The sequence below is a fragment of the Cyprinus carpio genome, chromosome B21 (genome assembly GCF_018340385.1).
Source record: "Cyprinus carpio isolate SPL01 chromosome B21, ASM1834038v1, whole genome shotgun sequence".
NCBI classification, from domain to species: Eukaryota; Metazoa; Chordata; class Actinopteri; order Cypriniformes; family Cyprinidae; genus Cyprinus; species Cyprinus carpio.
The window spans coordinates 12,338,381-12,361,939 of NC_056617.1; the positions used below are offsets into that span (position 1 = coordinate 12,338,381).

Genomic DNA, 23,559 nt, shown 5'->3' on the forward strand with positions numbered 1-23,559 from the left:
AAACACACATGTAACAGGATACATTGGGTCCAGATCTGCACTCGTCTCGGTTTATCTCTCTCTCCGTCTCACTGTTGCTGTGAATAAGCATAATGAATAGTTGTTTTCTGTGATCTGACTGAAGACTAATCTAGACAAGCTCTAGTCTGATTCTGATTCTCTTACTCCAATCTGATTGTCTGACTAGTCTGAATTCTCTAGCATTAGTATTATTAGATTGATTCTTTGATTCTAGTTTGATTCTCTATCCAGATTTTCTAACTCTAGTCTGAATCTAAGACACCGGTTTTAATCTTAGGATCTAGTTTCATTTTTTGACTCTATTTTGATTATCTGAATCTGATTCCCCTCTGACTATAGTTTGATTCTGTAATTTAATTAACTGATTCTCTAATCTGAATCTCCAATACTCGTCTGAATCTCTGACTCTTGCCATATTTTTTTGACTCTACTAAAATCCTTATCGACTCTTTGTCAAAGGATATTAGTACATTTGATTATTTATTAGTATATTTGATTCTTTAAGTCTGCTTTGATTCTTAGAATCCAAGTCTCTGTCATTAGTTGGATTCTCTAATCTGTTTCTCTGAAACTAGCTTGATTACTTGACTCAACTGTGATTGTTTGAGTCTGAATATTTGACTCCAGTTTTTCTGACTGTGATCATCTCTAGTTTGATTCAAATTTTATTTTCTGATTCTCTAAAATAAACCTCTGACACTAGTCCTATTCTTCAACTCTAGACTGATTCTTCAACTTTGAACCTCTGACTCTAGTTTGATTCTTTGACTATGACTCTTCACTATCTCTGATTCTTTGTCTGTAGTTTGAATCTGAAGTTTGGTTCTGATTCTGTAAATCCGAATCACTGACACACTTTGATTCTTCGACTCTAGTTGATTCTTTGACTACAGTTCTTCTGCCTCTGATTCTCTGCCTCTAGTTTTATTCTCAAATTTGATTCTCTAAATGAAATCTCTGACACTAATCCAATTCTTCAACTTTGAATCTCTGACTCTAGTTTGATTCTTGAACACTGGCTGTTGGAGAGTCATTTGCTCAGTGGGTAACAGGTGATGATCTCTTCACAATCACCTGCTGCAGCTTTACGAATCGCACCTGTTGTTTCTCTCAGGCTCGACAAACAGCATCACAGATACATCACAACAACACACACACACCATCGCATTAAACCGAATGCGACACACCTGCTCCACCACACACACCGCGGCTCTCGGACCGTGACTGAACACTGAGCGAAGAGTGATGTCATCAAGCACTCGGAACGTGACTGAACACTGAGCGAAGAGTGATGTCATCCACAACACACAACCCCACTAGATCACACACACACACACACACACACACACACACACACACACACACACACACAGAGTGCGTCTCTCACCCGCGTGCTGAAGAGAGGAAGTCCTAATCAGCACAGGTGATCGGTCAGGAGCCTCTTGCACTGCCACTAACACACACCACCTGACCACAAAACACACACACAGACATGACAATAAACACTCAGCTATTACTGTATTGAAATATCCAATTTGTTTCTCCTAAAATCCTTTCAGAAAAACACAAATGTGCTTCTCATTCTTGTCCTTTCTCTCTCAATATAAAAGTTTTACACTAACTTTATGAGTTCTGATTACACATCTAAATTTCACCCCAAAATGTGAAGGAAAAATACAAAACAATTATTAAAATAAAGTCTTTTTTTGAGACCAATTAAGATTTTTTGCACTGATTTTCACACAAATTCTCATTACTTTAACACATCTAAAACATCTTACTTTTTTGTAACTTCAATTATTTTCCAAAGGTGATTCTCAGATTTTCATTCTTTTAATGAAGTTATTCTTTAATGCTTTTTATTTATTTATTTTTAACTTTTTTTTTTTCTGATTACAGTTGGCACAAAGGCAATACAACCATGATCCATAAATGCTTATAAATTGATTTAATATTTTGTTGTTGTTGTTATTAATGTATGCATTAATTAATTAATTCATTCATTCATTTGTATTGCATTCATTAAATTGCTCCAAACTGGCATCACATTTTGCAAGAAATTAAATATTCACTTGCAAAATATATGTAATAAGTATAAAGATCTGTGTCTTCGGCAGCTCGGCTTGAGACATTATTGAGACTCTAGAGGAAACGTGTGAGAAAACTGGAGTCTTTTTCACAAGACAAACACCTGAGAAGCTAACAGATATGAAGAGACCTCATGTGTGACTTCTCTTTCATTTGCGCACGTTTACATTTTAAATTTCCAAAAACAACAGGTTTCCAAAATGCTGGAAGGTTCATATATGCGTATCAGTTTTTAGTCTCAAAGTTTTTTTTTATTTTTTTAATTGACTATTAGGTTAAGGATGATTCCTCCAAACCCTCACAGAAACCTATGCCGATCATTCGATTGTAAGACAAATATCACCAGGACAATCTAAGAGCCTCTTTAACTAGCGATGACACACAAAATGTTATTATGATATTTCACTATATTAATGAGCACATTTGGACTTTACTAGTTTACACACACTAACACACACATACAGAGAGAGAAACACACGCTTGTGTCGACAGCACATATATTATTTAAGAGCAAAACAGCCATTACAGAGGTGCTGCTGCCATTTGCCAAGAGTCACTGTGTCTATTACACAACGAACACACATCATCATCATCATCATCTAGTGGATCCAACCATCTCCACACAAATAATTATAAAAAATAACAATATCTTAGAGTCTCGCGGGCATTTGTGTGTTCTGCTCGAGTTGTTAGGTTTGTGTTGTTTCATGTGACGCATGTCTGTAGATTTTTGTCTCATTCCACAGACTCCACAACCTCCTGCACTGACTGCATCAAATATTAACACTGCGATTAAACGCTACACAGAGAGAGAGAGAGAGTGAGAGAGAGATAGAGATCACGAGAGCGAGAGAGAGAGAGAACCGAGAGAGACAGAGAGAGAGAGAGAGAGCCTGTCGATGCTTGTAGCTGCCGCAGTGACTGTGTGTGTGTTTGGCTGGAGCTCACTAATCACTTAGGGCAATGCTGACCTCCAGAGCTGCCTCACATACTCTCTATCTCACACACACACACACACACACTCATAAGTGATCTGAACTGAAGGTGCAACAGATCAGGTCTTGAAAAACAGACTGATGTAATGTAAGACTCAAATAATGTAAATTATTTTCTAGTTTCCTTTCAGTCCTTATAAATGCAAAAGAGGAACGTATGGCATCTTGCATGATTTACTGTTATTGTTTTTGCTTATTTTGTAAGACTCAAATAATGTAAATTATTTTTATTGTATTTGCTTATTTTGATATAAATATTTATATATATATTTATATATATTTATATATAATCATATATATATATATATAATCTATACCGCATAAGCAAACAATAATTGAAACTTAAATACAAAATATTGAGACACAAAGGTTGTGAAAATATGATAATGACACAAATAATGATAATATTATTTTTATTTTCAAAAGCCCATACAATGTAGGGGGAAACAGAACAAAACAAAGCAGTAGGGGGAAATAATAATAAAAAAAAAAATCTGAGAGTCAGATGGTGGACTGGAAAGTCAAAGCAAAGCAAAAGTAAAACTGATATTGAATCATGATGTGACATCAACAGAGAAATGAAGGTGTTATTGTTCTCAGGATCCTTTTCTGAATGCATTACTACAGCTGCCATCTTCACATGCTGTGTTCAGTCTTTAAATGACACATTGTTTCTTACATTTTCTTGTTCTATGCACAACACAATATTATAGAAATTGTTGCAAATTGTATCATTTAGGCATAATACAGGCCTACAGATATAAAGTTATAATTTTGAGAAATAACATCAAAATTAGTCGATTTTAAGTCACAATTATGGAGAAAGAGTGACTTTCTAACCTGTTTTCCAGCTCAATATCACAAACACTTTGATTTATAAAATCCAGCACCTAAAATTTGGTCAATGAGCTAAGAATCATCCACTGAGTGTCAGAAAATGAAGCAATTTATCATCATACTGAGATTCATAACCTGATAATGAATAAAATCACACAGTGAAAGAATCAGACTGTAAGTGAACTGATAGAGGATTTTCATTAGTGTATTACAGCTCATCTCACTACAGTGAGAGAAAACACAAATAACACTTAATAACTCTGTGTGACTGTGTGTGTGTTAGTGTAGCAGAGAACGGTTCGTTTACTCGACAGCACGCGTTATTAAAGCTGCAATGAACCTATTCTTTCGTCCTTCACTCTCTGCTTCCCTCTTTCACCAAAAAAAAAAAAAAAAACGAAAAAAGGAAACAAGCAAGGAAACATTGTTCTGTCTGCACCGACAGTGGAATAAACTACTGTGCAACTTTTAATATTTCTCTCACTGTTTGGATTTAATCATAAAAACACTCATTAGTTCACATGCATAATGCAAACCATCACGGGAGGGATGCATATCTGTCATAAATAATTATTAATTTGATCATTAGCACCATAATCACCATCATTTAGATGAAAATCAAAGGAATAAATATAAATAAATAAATAAATAAATAAATACAGTTATGTCCTCTAAAAATAAATAAATATATTGTTTTAAATATATAAATTCATATAACTGAAGTGGCCGCAGCACGAGAGTGTTTGTGTTTGGTGATGATGAACTGATCAGGGCTTTTAAAGAGACGAGGTTGTTTACTAATCAATGACCCTACAGCAGATTAATTGAGATGCTGTGCATTGATTTTCGGCCGTCTCGTTGTCCCGATGAGCAGAGGCTAATATATATATATTAGTAGCATTTATTTATCTAAACAAATAAATACAATTATAAATAATGGCATACACAATTAAATTAACTGTCCATTTGCATGCACATAATGTGTTAAAAAAAAAAAAAAAACACTAAATCATTCAAACACTTATTAACTGTGTGATAAAGCAAACTGGATTCATTCCATTTCACAAATGTATTATTACATTTTAATCGCATGTAATGGAATGAAGTTCAAAATGCTTAAGAACTGTGTTGTAATCTACTCCAGCCAACAGAGGAAGCTGCAAAAATCAATTCTGGAGTGAGGAAAGAAACTCCAGTAGCTTTACGACTGGTCTGGAAGCAGTCTGGACTCATTTGTGTAAGTGAAGCGCAGGAAGAGCAGCCAATGCATTTCTCACTGCAGAAACACTCCTTCAGCAGACCGAACCAGGGACAGTGCAGGAGTGTTTGCTTACTAGCACTTCAACAAGACTCATGATGTGAGGAACCATTCATGTTTGGAGAACAAACACTTCAGATTCTCAGCTCATCACTAACACTGACTATATGAGCAGTAATAACAGCAATCCTTGACTCAGCAGACCACAGTGATGGAAGCCAACTCAAGTTTGGACAAACAGAGACAGAGAAAGACATCAGACAGCAGCTCTTCATTACGTCTTTCCTCTGAACGCCCTCATTAGTCGGTGAAGTCGTCAGAGAAAGAAGCAACAGTTAATTAGAGAGAAAACACACCGGAGATATGAAACACCCTCACACTCATTTCATTACTAAAAATATAGCAGTACTCCATTACAACATCAAAGCTCATGAAGTGTTAGAGCATGGCAGCTAGATCATATCTGGTCCAACAGCAGCAGCCAGTGAATTACACAATGACTTAGTGAGTATTTTCAACAAATTTAGACTTTTATGTTTCAATGATTATGTTTCAAAAATGATTGTGATAAATCTAGCTATAATATTTATAGAAATTAAAATTTTTACACATTTAATTTTTAATAATTTTTTTAGAATTTTATTTTCATTTTCTTGTTAAAGTTATATATATATATATATATATATATATATATATATATATATATATATATATATATATATATATATATATATATATATATGCCTCCTTCATGAACACCAGTGTCAGAGCTCAGCTCCATTCATCAGACGCTGCATCTTTAAAGCGCATCACAGCCGTCGGGCGAACATGCAAACTCTAAACTCTGGGCTGATGAAGGATTGAAACAGAGAATCTGAAGAGGGGCTCCAGGCGATTCACTCACTGAGGCAGATTCATCAAGCCACACTGCTCCACTTTCACACGACAACAACAACCACCTCAACACCAGAGCCAGTTTATTCAGCTGTGATTATCAGTCTAATCCTGACAGGAGTCATTCTGTCAGGCCTGTGATGAGATACTAAAGATCTGACGAATTTACAGCACTGTGATGAGCAGCATTTAAAGACATGCAACAATGATGCTTTGTTGCAACACAGAGTCTGATTTAATGAGACACTGCATCTGATATTTGTTTTACAATCAATCCTGAGACAGAAGCAACAATTCCGGCACTTCTTCCTAAGACTATGCGTCAATTTTAGTGCTCTATGACTTCCATGATTTGGAAAATGTGGAAAGGAATTGCGGAATCCAGTCATAAAAATTTAATTTTTTTGTAAAACAGGGAATGTCATGGAATTTGGTTGAATTCGGGTGAATAAATCAAAATAGGGCTGTACACTTAATCCAATCGCCATATGAACTAGTGTCTGTAAATATTAAAGTGATGCTCACTGTGTTTGTTTGCTCTCTGACTATACGAGGACATGAACTTCATCTCCAGAGCTGCTCTGAGAGTCACTTCATGAGCTTTTCACCATTTCAGTTGATAAAAATATAATATATCATATACACACAGAAAATCAAGTCTTCACAGCAAACCATCAAAATAAAAGTCTGGTTTAACTTCATGAGAAGAAATCATGACAGAAATAGGCTATATTACTACTGCACAGAAGAGTAAACTTTTGTAGTAATAATAGCAATAAAATAATACAAAAATTAATAAAATTTTAATTTAAAACAGTTTTCCATGTTTTGATTTTAACAGTCTGCACTTAAATAAATAAATATATAAATAGTACAGAACTGTTAAATTATCATTTGATTACATTTAAAAGATTCATTAATTGGTTAAATGTTTCATGCCTTCATTAGATTAACGTTCTCAATAATAAATGTGCATTAAATAATAAATTCAGGATAATTACAACAGATAACACGAAGGTTTGTAAACCAAAACGAAAACAAACAAACAAACAAATAAATAAATAAAACTTCTTTTATGGGATTATTATTGTATTTTTTTAAACAAATGATTAGTATTTTTAAAAAAAAAACATTTAATGAATTAATGCATTAATTAATTAATTTGTAATAATTCATAAACCCAGAAAATTAGGACACCACAAAAATTCTGAAGGGGGGTAATAATTCATAACCCTAAAAATATAAATAAAAAATAAAAATAAATAAAGGGGGAATAAATTATACAATTATTACATTTTTTTTCTTTTAATATTTTTAATTTTTTTAATAGTTAAATTGTTGTTAAACCTTCATGATTTTATTTAATAATGCTTAACTTTTTGATGACTGAACTTAATTATATAAAACACTAAAATTAAGGGAAAACTATTCAAACAGAAAAAAAAAATATTGTTCTAATTTAATTTAATTTAATTTAATTTAATTTAATTTAATTTAATTTAATTTAATTTAATTTAAACAGAAAATAACTCTGGCACATGCACTGATTGCGCTGTTTTAAACTGGTTTTGCTACAGGATCCAGATTTTACAAAACCATTTATTATTTTATTTTACAGTGCTAACAACTAACAATTTTATGATAAATTGAATTTTCATACATGTAGCATTTTTTCCCCCAATCAGAACAGACATGATACCATTTTTTAGGTCCAGTAAGTGTAGTCAACAACCACCGACTGATGCTTTTCTTCAGAAACAATCTCTTCTGCCACAGTCTTTCAGCTCTCGTATCATGTTAAAGCGTGCGGATGTGGATTTCCCCGGCGAGGTTTGCAGGTGTGATCTTCAGGTACTCATCAGAGACACGCACGTTTCTTCTCCCGTCTGTCACTCGCGCTAATTTGATTACTGACTGATTAAACCATCACTAATGCAGTCAGAGCCACGGCGTGCTAATGTAATAAAATCACTTACGGATAAAACCAGTTAGCTTAATTGGCAGTAGGAGTGATGCTCAAGATTTGCATTAAATAATTTATTTGCGCCCTCAACACGCAATTCCATTACTCACATTAGCGATTTGCACAGCTAATTTAAGCACAGAGACTCGTTAGCTTTTTTGCCAACGCACTCCTCAACTTGTTTGCTAGCTCCAAGAGACTGTTTCTGAGTCCACACTTGAGAAGAAACAGTCAACACGCTGTTGTCACTTCTAGCCATTAACCTCGCAGTTTGGTCAACAGCCTGGGTTGTATTACTTCGCTGTTGATCATTTAAACTAATAGGCAACATCTACCTGTAAACACATCCAGGACTAATGCCTCACGACATTAGCATTAGCCGCCTGTCTTGCCCGTCCACTCAAAGTCAAGCGTAATTGCTCAGCTCCATTAGCGCTCACATCGTCCAAATGGGGCCCTAACATGTTTGCACAGAGCATGCAGTTGCATACTGGACAAGGGTCGGGTGGCCCCTGGAATCATCTGAGGGACCCATGGAAGCACAGGTCATCAAAAACACATGACTTCCTAGATAAATCAGATGCAAGGCTAAACAGACACACTCTGAGCCCACGGCACTTCACAGAGGAGAGACTCATGACATACTGTAGAATCTCATATTTAGTCAAACAAATAAACAAATAAATGAGAAACAAATACACACACACTAGCTGTACACTGAAAATAAAAACGATTCCTGTAAGAATTATATATTACAGAAACAAACCATAATAAACACTGACTGTTTGTCTTAATTCAGCATAAATACAAAAGTACAACACATATCAACATGATTTAATATTAAATATATTGACAACCTAAAATAATATATAAATATAATTTAATTATAATACAATTAATATATCATGTATTACATAATCATTACAGTATGATAAGCTGATATTTTTATTACTAATTTTAAATATGATATTTAAATAGTAATGCTGTGATGACAACAAATTATTATTACATGCTAAATATAATAAATATTTAACAGTGTATTATTTTGTTGTTGTTGTTGTTGAATGTATAGGGCCACATCATTATACATACATGAAAATATAAAATCTCTATATCATTAATTACATAATTATTACGTTACAATTATATAAACATAATATGTAACATTTATTATTTATATAATCGTAGTATACATATACATTCTTATACCTACATAAAATTATTTAATATTTAACAATTACATGCAAACAGTTAATATTAATATTTAACATTATATATTATCTACGTCTACATATATATTTTAAAATACACTTGCATTGTTAGTTTATATAAAAAATTGTAATGTATCATTTTCTATTATATATATTTTTATTACATAACAGTATACATATTCAGATTTTAAAAAAATAATACTAACAAATTAACACAATATTCATTAAAAATCGAAAAATAATAAAAATCTGTCATCTCTATGTATAAGATTATTTATAATATGCTATTATTATTCAATATAATATCAGATGTTCATACGTGTGTGTGTGTGTGTGTGTGTGTATGTGTGTGTGTCATACGTATTGGTGTGTAAAGCAATCGCACGACAAAGTAGATATCAAAAATAGTTCTTCTAATAATCCACAGGAGAAAAGGGCACAACCAAACACAAATCCAAATGATCAAACATCTATAGCAGACAAAGCAAAAATGGAGAACACAGATTTTTAAATACTAGGAAGGTAATCAGTGGGAAACAGAAACAGGTGTGGGGCTAATTAATTAACTAAACAAGAAAAGGAACATGACCAAATAAGGAAACTCAGTAAGAACAGAAGTCCATAACTGTGACAGTTCGCCCCCTCCCGGAACGGTGCATCCCCGCACCGATAGAAATAGTCCAGCGGAGGGAGGGTGGGGGTTCAGGAGGCGGGCGTGGGGCAGGCAATGGAGAGGGAGCATAGACCATAGTGCCAGGGTAGAGTGGATGAAGGGAGGAGCCAGTGAGGAGCCCAGAGCAGGAGGAGCCAGATGGAGCTCCAGAGGCCAGCCAGGATAGTGGCCCACAGTGGAGTCGATGGTGGGAGGAGTCATGGTGGAGTAAGAGCCGACAACACCAGGGGGCTGACGGAGACTGCACCGATGGATGAGGAGCCCAGGATAGAGCCGAGCAGACGGAGAGCCAGGGTGACACGGAGGATCCAGAGGGCCAAGGCGGCACTGAAGGCACAGGCAACCGAGGTGGAGGTGGGGTTACGGTAGACCGCTGTGGAGCGACTGAGGATGGAGGTGGAGCCGGAGGGAAGGAGGAGCCTGACAGAGCCGGAGGGATGTAGTGACGAGGCGAAGCCAGAGGAGTGGAGTCCCAAGGCGGTGGATGGTTGACGACTGACCAAGGAGGAGCCGGAGGTACGAGGGAGCCCGGTGGAGCTGGTGGAATGATGGGCCACAGTGGAAACGAGGGAGCTAAGTGCCAAGGCGGAGCTGATGGGTCGAAGGACTGAGGTGGAGTCCAGGGCTCTGAGGCTGGAGGCGGAGACAGGGGATCCTCACACCAAGGCGGAGCTGGAGACTGGAAGTCCCGAGGCGAATAAGAGGACCCAGATAGCGCTGACTGAGGGTGAGCTGAGGGGCTGACAGGCACCAGCGGAGATAGGGCTGAGGAACTGGCTGGTTTGAGAGGAGGCAGGAGAGGGAGGCTGGGAGGAAACATAATGGACATGGAAAGACTGGGGGCTGGGCGGAACACAATGGAGCACAGGAGATTCTGGGGTCCATGGGCAGACAGTGAGCCAGGAGACTCACCAGCCCTCCAAGCCCTCGATCCCTCCCCGAACGGAACCGGACGGTACGGACGAACGGACGCATGTTCAGGTCAAGCCTCTCTCCTGCGGTCTCCCGTCATGCTGACGATGTTCGGCTCAGTCGCAGCTGGCTCAGGCTCTCCGTCTGCAGTGGGCTCAGGCAGTACTTTTGGGAGTGGGGCTGGAGATATCCTCCTCAGTGGGGCAGACGGTGAATGGTAATCCGTTATGCTCCAGCACGCACTCCACGAAAGCGGCGAATTCCTCTTTGGGACCATTCGCTGGTAGGTGTGCCTTACACCGCTTGCTCAAGCTGGTGTAATAAAAAAAACACAGAGCGAGCAGTCTGGGAAGTGTGTAAGACACGCCAGATCGATAAAGTCTTTGGTGTGGTCCTCCAGCGAACGGTCCAACTGCTCCAGGCATAGGAGCTAGACAGCTGGTAAAGCCATACCGGGAGAGGGGAAAAACAAAACAAAAAGAAAGAAAGAAAAACGCCGCTGAACTTAACTCACTTTTTAGGTCCACTATTCTGTCACACGTGTTGGTGTGTAAAGCAATCGCACGACGAAGGAGATATCAAAAATAGTTCTTCTAATAATCCACAGGAGAAAATGGCACAACCAAACACAAATCCAAATGATCAAACATCAATATTGGACAAAGCAAAAATGGAGAACACAGATTTCTAAATACTGGGAAAGTAATCAGTGGGAAACAGAAAAAGGTGTGGGGCTAATTAATTAACTAAACAAGAAATGGAACATGACCAAATAAGGAAACTCAGTAAGAACAGAAGTCCATGACAGTGTGTGTGTGTGTGTGTGTGTGGTGTGTGTGTGTGGTGTGTGTGTATATATTATATATATATATATATATATATATATATAATGCTGCAACTAACGATTATTTTTGATCGATTAATCGGATCGATTATTTTTACGATTAATTGATGTAATCGGTGGTTATTTTTATGTACTTATATTTTAGTTTTTGCCCATTTTTTTCCCCAAGTAATTATTAAAACGGGGTCGGCATTCAAACATAGACTTTTAGAGATTTTAAAAAAACAAACCATTTTGCCATTGTCATTCCTCATCAAAAACATACTGGAGTTGTGTTTTACTTATGTGTTAGCCATCCTTTGCGCGAACTCTTCTGCAATCAAAACACACACTGACCCATACATACTCTAGCAAATTTCACAAGGAGATTTCAAATAATGTTTTCACCAGGGCTCCTAAAGTAGTTTAACATCCCGAACAAAGCTTATTAAGGAATCTTTCAGTATTATCACAAATAAGAAAAAATAAAAATAAAACACATTAAAATTACAATTGCAGTAAATTGCATTTTTATTATTTTTTTCCCTTCCTGTAAACACACGCTTAGTTTTACCTGGGAAACAGCTCTCATAGCTTTATGCTGTGAAATTGTAAACAATCCTTCCAATATAGTGCCAATGGCATGAAAACTGAATGGAAATCACATTTTAAAGTAAAATTTAAAGTAAAATCAATCAGAAGTGCTTGTCCAGAAAAAAATTGGACACACACAAAAAACCTGCTGTGTGTGAAAAAGAGCAGTATGCTTAGAAAAAAGTGCATTTCAAATACATTTAAACATTAACCTCTCTCATCAGTCATAATTAGGCTGCAAAGACTAATTATGAACTGGTAACCGACAAAGCTTTAAATGTTAATTGTTATAAAAGCAATGTTATCAGCTTTTACGACTAAACATTTGCAAAAAACTGCATTGTACTGCAGAATCAACAAATAAAAAGTCTTTGCACACTGTGATTTTCATCGGATTTAAATATGTAGTGTCCTGGTGCAAAATCAAAAAATGTAATAAAGCGATAAAATGTTAACAAAACAGCTTATGCGTGAACTGACAGGCAAATTCAACTACCTGTGGGAAATGAGGCAGAACAGTTATTCACTCATTATTTGAGGAAAAACTTTGCATTGCAGTGCAAAAAGGTCAACATGTCCAAATGTTCAGGGCTTAACAGTTAGGCTTGCTCTCTTTTTACTCCCACACTTTGGATGACTTCGTCCGATTAGTTTTATCTTCCGCTTTTTTTTTTTTCTCGTTACATCGAGCTTACTTCACTGCCTCACCCATCACGCTGAATGCTGCAGAGAGAACGCATGAGACGACGCTGTGCGGGAAGCACGTGACATTAAAACGAGGCCAGCTATTGGCTGGTCGCTACCTTATCCTCCTGTACTGGCAGGTAAAACCTCCGGTGGCTCATTATTACTGCCACACTTTGGTCACCGCAGATTTAAAATAGCACCGCTTACGCAACTAAAAATTATTTAGCAACGAATCGATTACTAAATTTAGTGACAAAAAAGTAAATAATCGATTTAAATCGATTAAATGACATTAGTTTGTTTCAGCTCTAATATATATATATACTATATAATATATATATATATATGGTATATATATATATATGTGTGTGTGTGTGTGTGTATATATATATATGCATACACATACATACATACATACATACATACATACATATACACACACACACACACACACACACGAAGTGTTTATATAAAAGTACGTATATGGGATATATTCATATATGGAAATGTGCTTAACTTCCATGCAATCAAATGCACGCACACACATACACAAAATATTTAGGCCTATATATATTTTCCTCGCAAATCGGCCACTTCACTGTAAGCACTGACGTTTCACAAGACAATCTTCTCCAGCACTCTGTGGTTTCACTGGCTCGCTGCCACTAAAGCTTTTGATTGGATTTTAGCTTAAGAACATTTGCTTAAAGATAAATCAATATTTTCTTTAAGCCGCTCTGTCAGATAAGTGATGTTCGCCATTACATTATGGATCCGAACGCTTGAGACGCCTGCAGCTGCCAGCAGATTAAACGCTCACATCCACCCGAGCCCAACAATTCACCTGCCGTTTATTCAGACACGTTTGCGTTACAGCGCCAGGTAGGATGATCAGCAGTGACTCTACGGTCTGTGTTCCAGGGTTTGAGCCGAATCTCAGATGACTCTGTACAGAGATTTCAAGACAAGCGCTTTAGCAAATTATCCCGCTGCAGACCCCGGGACACGGCGAGGGTTTTTCTTGTGCTCAGAACAGCAGTGTTGTTTGCATTAAGGGGCTGGCGAGGTAAATGGAGCTGTTTTCAATTAGTTTCTAAAGTGCTTATCCCATTAAAGATAACGACTTATTGATTTAACGACAGCGCAGTGTTTGGTGTGAGGCTCACTGCTGTTATGACTTCACTGTTTTTTCTCCTCTCATTGTCTTTTTGTCTCTCTGATCTGATTTAAGAAGAAGCTCCAGGAGTTTTTGTCGTAATTTGTCGCTCATTTCGTAGAGGTGTATAAACGAACTGTCTTTTATAACCGTCAGGGTATTGGTTTAAACCTGGAAAAAGTGAATGGGAATGGTAACTTTCTTTAGATATTGTTAGTGTCCTTGACTTTACAGAAAGCAAGAGACCAATAAAATGTCTCATCCAACTTAGACTGAAATAAAAACATTTCCAAGGCCTAGTCTAGTTAGGATACGTTACAAAAAATATTTGACTTGATTTTATGATGGTCGAGTCTAGTTAGGACACAGTGTTACAGAAGATTTCCCTGCCACACGCTTTGATTTCTCATTCGTTTGTCCTCTGGTTTTCCTTTTTCATTTTCATTTAGTTAAACAGTCTGAATTTCTGACGTCATTGAAGTCCATGCGTTTTTGCTCGGCACAGAACATCTCCACGTGCGTGTCTCCATCTGAAGAGGGTTCTGTGGGAGTCGGTGCAGCCCGCGGGTCTGATCTTTCAGAAGGACTCTTTTGATGTCAGATCCTGTGTGAGAGTTTATCTGCGGGCGACGACGCACACTGTACAAGAAAAAACTCACACCTTTGAAAATCTGTTTTCTGCTTCTGTCGGCACAGCTTCAAGCGCCACAGTTCTTCTATTCTCTGTTTTCTCTCCTCTTGTAGATGTTTTGAGGCGATGTGGAGCATCTGAGCACTGGGAATCATTTGGAAATAAGTTGTATAATGGTTTGTACGTCAAAGTCATTACTTATTCCTTCTACTGTAAGTGTTATGAAAGAGACACGCACAGATTACAACATCTGCACACTTCAGCTTCATTTCATCAAGTGTTTCCACTAAAGCTGAGACGCACCATACAAACTAATCGGCCAGAAACCATCTTCACTTCTCATTAGTGAGGCTGATTATGTCAAGAATCATTACACAGCAAAAAATACTATTGGTAATTATGTATCATTTCCAGTCAAAACTAATCTAAGAATTATTGAACAATTGAGAATTCTTCTTATACTTACTTGAGAAGCATTGCTGCATTAGCAGCAGGAATAGTTGTTTTTTTGGATTGCATCTTGAAAGTAAATGATTATTTCATTGGCTTTCGGAATTGACAAGTTAATATAAATCTTGTATTGCAGAAAGACAATATATAATGATATTAAAGATACAAAACGGTCAATATATAATATACACCATGCAACGTTGTTTTCCATGTACGTTTATCTCATTTCTAAGACTTCATTACCAACTCAACTGAACGGTTATATCACCTGCTGCATGATAAAACAGCTCACATTTTTTTTCACAGATACACACAGGGGACAAAAAAAAAGACTGAAGAACAGATAATCACAGAGAGGCTTAGGATATTTTTAATTATGTATTATATAATTTTTGTTTATATTAAATTATGTATTATTACCATAGACTTTATATAAACATGGACGTAGTGTCCGTGACGTCACCCATAGACTCCTGAAGAGTGGTTTTGAAGCTCAAAGTGTGCAGAGCGGGCCATCGGCATCTTGGCAGCGCGTCACTGCGCGACTCTCCCGGATAATCGAAAATGGGCAAAAAGGCGGGAGCTGGTTGCTGAAGCCACGCCCACCTAGCTCGCCGGCATTGTCAGCAGCGGCAATCCACCTGTCACTCAAGTGGCCACGCGCTTAATTATGCAGAACTTTAAGGCTTAATATAATTTAAACGGATGAGTTATAAAATCCACCCCCCTCACAGTTGTCATGAAGGGCAAAAATTAGCTATATAAGACCAAAATCATTTTTTGGCACCAGGCTGTAACATGTTTTTTTCTGGTGTAAAGTTGGGCTTTTACATTGGGAGTCTATGTGACTGACTCCTTTTTGCTCGCCAAAGCCTCAAGCGGCCAGTCGATGAAATTGCCAGCTTTAGTCACCGTCCTTAGTGGCTTCACGGAAGAGCGCGAGGTTGCCGGCTCGATTATTACACGCTAGTGGATTTTTTGGATTCGGATTGGGTTCAAGGTTTGCGACATTCCGAGGTATGTTATCCCTGGATAACAACCTGTAAAAGTTATATACACAGGCTCCATCCGGGTAACAGGCAGTTACAGGTGCTGTACTCTAGCTTAAAATTTTTGTTTTTTTTATTTTTTCCTGGTAGAAGCTTTGCCGTTTGAATAGGCTAATAAATATTAAAACTCAGTCAAAATGGTTACAATGGTTTTAATTATGGTCACGCCTGGTATCGCGGGCCTCTCTTCTGGTTTCATAAAAACGCAAGCTGCTTGCCATTTATTAGCTACACGCTTGTTTTGTAACTTAGAGACCCGACCGATATATCGGGCCTGGCCGATTTATCGCCCCTATGAGCTAATTGCATTTAAAATCTGCACGGCGTTTATCAACGGCCGATGACACATAAAAAAACAGAGTCTCATGCTTTCCGTCATGTTATGAGTGTTGCAGTTATTGCCCACCAGAGGGGAGCTCTGCAAGCTCCCCATTTTGACAACAGCGGGGGAAATCCACTACAGAAGAAAGCGATCATTAGAGCCAAAAACTTAATCTAAGAAATTCTTGAACAATTGAGAATTCTTCTTATACTTACTTGAGAAGCAGGTGCTGCATTAGCAGCATGAATAGTTGTTTTTTTGGATTGCATCTTGAAAGTAAATGATTTTATTTCATTGGCTTTCGGGAATTGACAAGTTAATATAAATCTTGTATTGCAGAAAGACAATATATAATGACATTAAAGATACAAAACGGTCAATATATAATGTATCGCATGCAACGTCGTTTTCCATGTAGTTTATCTCGTTTCTAAGACTTCATTACCAACTCAACTGAACGGTTATATCACCTGCTGCATGATAAAACAGCTCACATTTTTTTTCACAGATACACACAGGGGACAAAAAAAAAAGACTGAAGAACAGATAATCACAGAGAGGCTTAGGACCGCTTTTAATTATGTATGATCATAATTTTTATATATTTAATTATGTATTATTACCATAGACTGTATAAAAAACATGGACGTAGTGTCCGTGACGTCACCCATAGACTCTGAAGAGCGGTTTTGAAGCTCAAAAGTGTTGCAGAGCGGGCCATCGGCATCTTAAGGCAGCGCATCACGCGCGTGGACTCTCCCGGATAATCGAAAATGGGCAAAAAGGCGGGAGCTGGTTGCTGAAGCCACGCCCACCTAGCTCGCCGGCATTGTCAGCAGCGGCAATACACCTGTCACTCAAGTGGCCATGCCCTTGATTATGCAGAACTTTAAGGTTAATATAATTTAAACGGATAGTTATAAATCCACCCCCCTCACAGTTGTCATGAAGGACAAAATTAGCTATATAGACCAAAAATAATTTTTTTGCACCAGGCTGTAAACATGTTTTTCTCTGCTGTAAAGTTGGGCATTTTAACATGAGGAGTCTATGGGACTGACTCCCTTCTGCAGCCAGCCTCAAGCGGCCAGTCGATGAATTGCAGTTTTAGTCACTTCCTTATTGGCTTCACGAGAAAGAGCGCGAGGTTGCCGCTCGATTATTACACGGCTCTGTGGAATACTTGATTCTGATTGGTCAGTTGCGACATTCCGAGGTATGTTATCCCTGGATAACAACCTGTAAAAGTTAATAACACAGGCTCATCCGGGTAAAAGCAGTCAGTGCTGTACTCTAGCTTAAAACTTTTTTTTTTTTTCCTGGTAGAAGCTTTGCGTTTGATTAGCTAATAAAATATTAAAACTCAGTTCAAAATGGTGTACAATTGTTTAATTATGTCATCCTGGTATCGCGGACTCTCTCTGGTTTCATAAAAACGCAGCTGCTGCCATTTTGCTACGATTGCTCTTTTCGAGTTAATATCGGCATCGGCATCGGCCCCCAAAAATCCATATCGGTAGGGCTCTATCTTAATTATTATATTTATTAATTATTTTGTGGTGAAATGTTGTGTAATACATGGTTTGCCTGCACCGTTTCCCTTAAATGTCCGTTTAGTTGGAATTTGCCGCTTGCTCGCAACTGCCGTCTTCACGGAAGCTTTGCATTCAAATATTTCAACTCAAATCAATATTTCGCGTCTAATTATTTACTTATGTGGCAAGTAACCGTGTAATAAGCGGGATAAAGTACATCCAGCCGGTTGTTTTCGCAGAATAAACCCCGACAGGGTGATCAGGACCCCGATGCGAAGCCGGCTGGATGTACATTACATTTACGCATTTAGAAGACGCATTTATCCAAAGCGACTTACAATGCATTCAGGCTAACATTTTTTTTTTTACCCAACATGTCTTCCCTGGGAATCGAACCCACAACCTTTTGCGCTGCTAACGCAATTATCCCTTATATGATGTGTGCGTGCATGCATGCATGCGTATGTAATTAAATTTAGAATTAATATATGTAATAATAGTTATATTATATTATATTATATTGAAAAATACTTTAATATAAACACACACGCACACACACACACATATATATTTCCCGCTCCTCTAAACACTGTATGTGCGTTTGCTTACTAAATCCAGCTCTGTGTGTTTAACTATTATAATACATGAATAAATCTTTCATTTTGCACCTCAAACTCTCCAGAATCTCTTCCACTCTTCTGACAGCAGCGGATCATTTCATCTGCTGTTTTCTCCTGGTTCTCTCCATCTGTGTGTTTCTGAAGCAGCAGCAGAGTAATGAGCGAAGACGCGGCTCATTTTCTCTCGCCTCTCAAAGGGCCAATAAACTCCCTGCCGTTCCGGAAGGTGTGTGAGTAACGGTAAACACTGTTTACACATTGTAAATGATTGTTTCTCATCCTGCCCAGAAATGAATATAAATGCTGACTAACAACAGAACACACATTCATTTATACAAGCGGAAAGAGTAGCTGCGATATCCAATAATCGGCTTCAAACACACATCAGTCATAGCAGCGCATGTGTCTGAATCACAACTAGAACCTAAACCACATGATTATGACATCACTGAAAGTTATTTGAAATATGATTGACATATTCTGGATAAATTATGAATAAGTTATTTGAAGCAAATTGTTGTGCAGTATTATGAAGTTGTTAGAATTTGTTAGTCTTAAAGGGAAAGTAACAAAAAACATGAGGGCTAAATGTGAGGGTCTGAAGAATGAGGAAATCGTAAAGGGAATGAAAGTGAAGCAGCAGAGAGACGTATGGAATCGTATCATCAGCGGAGCAGTAAAGAGTCGCAGCTGTTCAAGTTTAGTGTGTGATTCTGAGCGCTATAAATCTGGCCTGTGTGAAAGAGTGTGTAATTACCTGCGTCTACGGCTTCACTCTCTTACACACTCGTCACACTCGTCACACACGTCACACACACACACACACACACACACACACACACACACACACACACACAACTCACAGTGAGCTGGACATAAATGCAGTCTTACGGAAGCATGAATATATATGGAGCATCTCATCCAGAACTCCAGAATCTGATTCAATCTGAAGAGCTAAACACTTCACAAACACACAACTGAAACGCATTAAACCCTGATGAACACATTTGTACAACACGCACTCGATTCATTTTAAAAACATAGATTCATTCAATTCCAAAACTGAACTATTTTCGCTTGACAAATTGATAATATTGAGTCTAAAACACAACATTAACTTATTTTTATATATATTACAAATACATAAACATAAATATACAAATCACTTATATATATATATGATTGTTCTATTTATTAGAATTATGCATTAATGTTAGTATGAATTTATTTTATATATTATTTTATATTTTTACATATTTATACTTTGCCAAGATACACATGACTATTATTTTACTAACAAACTAATTAAATGCTCTAATTTCTTTGTCACTACTCTTAGCAAATAAAATTATAGAATTTCATAATATTAAAAATAAATAAAGAAAGAATTGTTTGCAAACAGTTATTCGATATACATTTGTCAGATAAACAGTTAGTCCTGCCATATGTCCCACCAGTGACTCATTAAGTGAATTTTAAACTATCTGAACATTCAAAAAATGATTCACTGCATCATCAGTTGTTTTTGTGTATCGTGCCACACTGACTGTCTCATTCCTGTCCAGCAGCTAAAACAGCAGTTACTGACACTGATGAAGCAACAAAAGAAGTGTGATGGTGTCTGAATGATGTGCAAAACACTGTTTGTCCTTCACTCATGATCTTATCAGTGATTGACTGATGAAAATGCAGTAAGTAGCTGCACAAAGACAACGTGGCGACTCTTGACTTTAACCTTCAGTGTTACTGCTGTGATGTACAGTAAGTGTTCTGAGAGGATGAAGAGCTGTCCGTCACAGTGATGCTCCACAGAGCATCACACAAAAGTGCAGATAAAGCACACTGTGAGAAATACTGTATCCCACAATGCAGTGTGCTCCATTAAACCTTAATCTCCAGTATGATGGGTGAACCAGAGTTAATATTAGCTGTGATTTTTTGTACATCTCCTTCTTGACTTACTATTTGATAAAACAGCTGAGTGTTAAGACATTCTTATCTCACGAAGCAAAGCAGAACAACTGTATTTATTTATACAATAATAACTGGACATAACTCACTAAAATAAAATATATACATAATGAGGATGCATGACAATTAAGTATGCTACTGTGAAATTTCTGTGCCACTACTGTTAACAAATGCCATTTCCCCAAAGTATATTTAAAATGAAGACACAAAAACTAAAACACTGTTTGCAACAATCTAGCCACATTCTAAGTAAATAAATAAATTTAGCAACTATATCAGACCACTGGAACACAACTACATAAACACATAGCAAAACATAATTATAGCTGCTACATTAGAACCACATAAAGAAATAGAAAATGTAATAGAAAATATTGGAGAAAGTATAAGAACACCAGGAAGCCATAGCAACTAAAACAAAATGCCATGGCAACAGTATAAGAACACCAGAAAGCCATAGCAACTACAACAGGACATTGGTGTTTTAAAATAATTAGAAATGGCAAAAAGTTATAGAAACCAAAAAGTCATAGCAACTATAACTAAGAAACACCAGAAAGCCATAGCAACTACAACAGAACGCCATGGCAACAGTATAAGAACACCAGAAAAGCCATAGCAATTAAAACAGAACGCCATGGCAACCTCATCATAAAACACCAGAAAGTAGGGCTGGGCGATATATCTAACGATATGATCATGCGCATCTAGTCAGTAAATCTGGTTCCTTGATTACCGCTAAATCGCCATCAACTTGCTTTCAAATGGAGCGGCATTTAATAGACAGAGCCGTAAAATCACTGACAAGCTACGCAATATCGCGTTCATTATCCCAGATTGGAATCGCCTTCGATAATCAAACGCGATATTGCGTAGTTTGTCAGTGAACTACGGCTCTGTCTATTAAATGCCGCTCCATTTGAAAGCAGGTGATTGCGATTTAGCGGTAATCAAGGAAACCAGATTTACTGACTAGATGCGCATGATCATATCGTTAGATATATCGCCCAGCCCTACCAATAAGCCGATTTAGTTAGTTGTTTCGCCCATTCATATCTTTATATATATGGCATAAAGCCATAGAAACAACAACAGAATGCCATGGCAACAGTATAAGAACACCAGAAAGCCATTGCAACTAAAACAGAACGCCATGGCAACCACATAAAAACACCAAAAAGTCAAGTAAAATAAAAGAAACTTGGAAAACTGTTATTTGCGAAGGCAACATTTCTAATTTGTGTTTCGTTTCACTTGATGTTTTAAAATAACTGCCATGGCAACCACATAAAAACACCAAAAAGTCATAGCAACTATAACAGAACACCATGGTAACAGTATAAGAACACCAGAAAGCCATAGCAACTACAAACAGAATGCCATGACAACCACAGAAAACACCAAAAAGCCATAGCAACTAAAACAGACTGCCATGGCAACCACATAAAAACACCAAAAAGTCATAGCAACTATAACAGAACACCATGGTAACAGTATAAGAACACCAGAAAGCCATAGCAACTAAAACAAAACACCATGGCAACAGTATAACACCAGAAAGCCATAGCAACTAAAACAGAGCGCCATGGCAACCACATAAAACACCAGAAAGCCAGATCAACTACAACAGAACACCATGGCAACAGTATAAGAACACAAGAAAGCCATAGCAACTACAACAGAATGCCATGAAAACCACATAAATCTACCAGAAAGCCATAGCAACTACAACAGAATGGCATGGAAACTGCATAAAAACACCAAAAAGCCATAGCAACTACAACAGAACACCATGGCAACAGTATAAGAACACCAGAAAGCCATAGCAACTACAACAGAATGTCATGGAAACTGCATAAAAACACAGCAAAAAGTCATAGGAACTATAACAGAATGCCATAGCAACTGCATAAAAAACACCAAAAAGCCATAGCAACTACAACAGAATGCCATGGCAACAATTTAAGAACACCAGAACACCATGGCAACAGTATAAGAACACCAGAAAGCCATAGCAACTACAACAGAATGCCAGGGTAACTGCACAAAAACACCAAAAAGCCATAACAACTAGCCTACATCAGAACACCAGAAAGCCATACCAACCACATAGCAATGCCTGGCATCCACCCATAACACTCTAGCATCATGCTGGTGAGTTTGAAAAAAACATGTCTGCATGTTCTTTAGAGATTGTAAAAATCTTAGTAATATCATTCACAATTTTAAATATTTATTTCCTAATATCATCCAGTCAATCAAAAACATGATTATTTGAAGGAATATTCCCACGTCTTGATGATGATGGTATTGACTGACGTCAGCTAATATCTGATAACTAATAACTTTGAGCATTTAAAAAGCAGCCAACACAACGCCTACACACACACACACACACACACACACACACAGTCTTTAGTATTCCACCTGTTTTTCTCCTCTGTTGAGTTGGGTTGTGCTTCAGGCTGTATCTACATCAAACACAAACACTCTGTGTTCACATACATGTGTACACACACACACTATATTACACACACACACACAGACACACACACACACACACACACAGAGAGCGGAGAGCATCTGTCTCTGTCATCATCAGAGAGAGACATGAGAGAAAGTCGAATGAGAGAATGAGAGCATGAGAGAGACAGAGCAAGTAGTATTCCCAGAGCTGCTGACCTGTTTTCTCCTCTGTTGATGTTGGGTTGTGCTTCAGGCTGTATCTAGTCCTCTCTTATCCACATCAAAACAAACCTTCACTCTGTGTTCATACATACATGTGTACACAAATACACCCAACTCTATATTACACACACACACACACACAAGCAGCGGCTATGGGATACATCTGTCTCTGTCATTCATC

General features: G+C 37.5%; 1 protein-coding gene across 5 annotated transcripts in view; it reads right to left on the reverse strand.

Annotated features, from left to right (window-relative positions):
* Positions 1-23,559, reverse strand: part of LOC109110213 (RNA binding protein fox-1 homolog 3-like) — a 148,660-nt gene that overhangs the window by 86,802 nt on the left and 38,299 nt on the right. The window contains exon 2 of one of the 5 annotated variants that reach the window (XM_042747520.1): positions 1,409-1,488. The exons of the other annotated variants lie outside the window; for them this stretch is intronic. The gene's annotated coding sequence lies outside the window, so the exon portion shown is untranslated. The remainder of the gene's footprint in view (positions 1-1,408; positions 1,489-23,559) is intronic. 5 annotated transcript variants of the gene reach the window in all.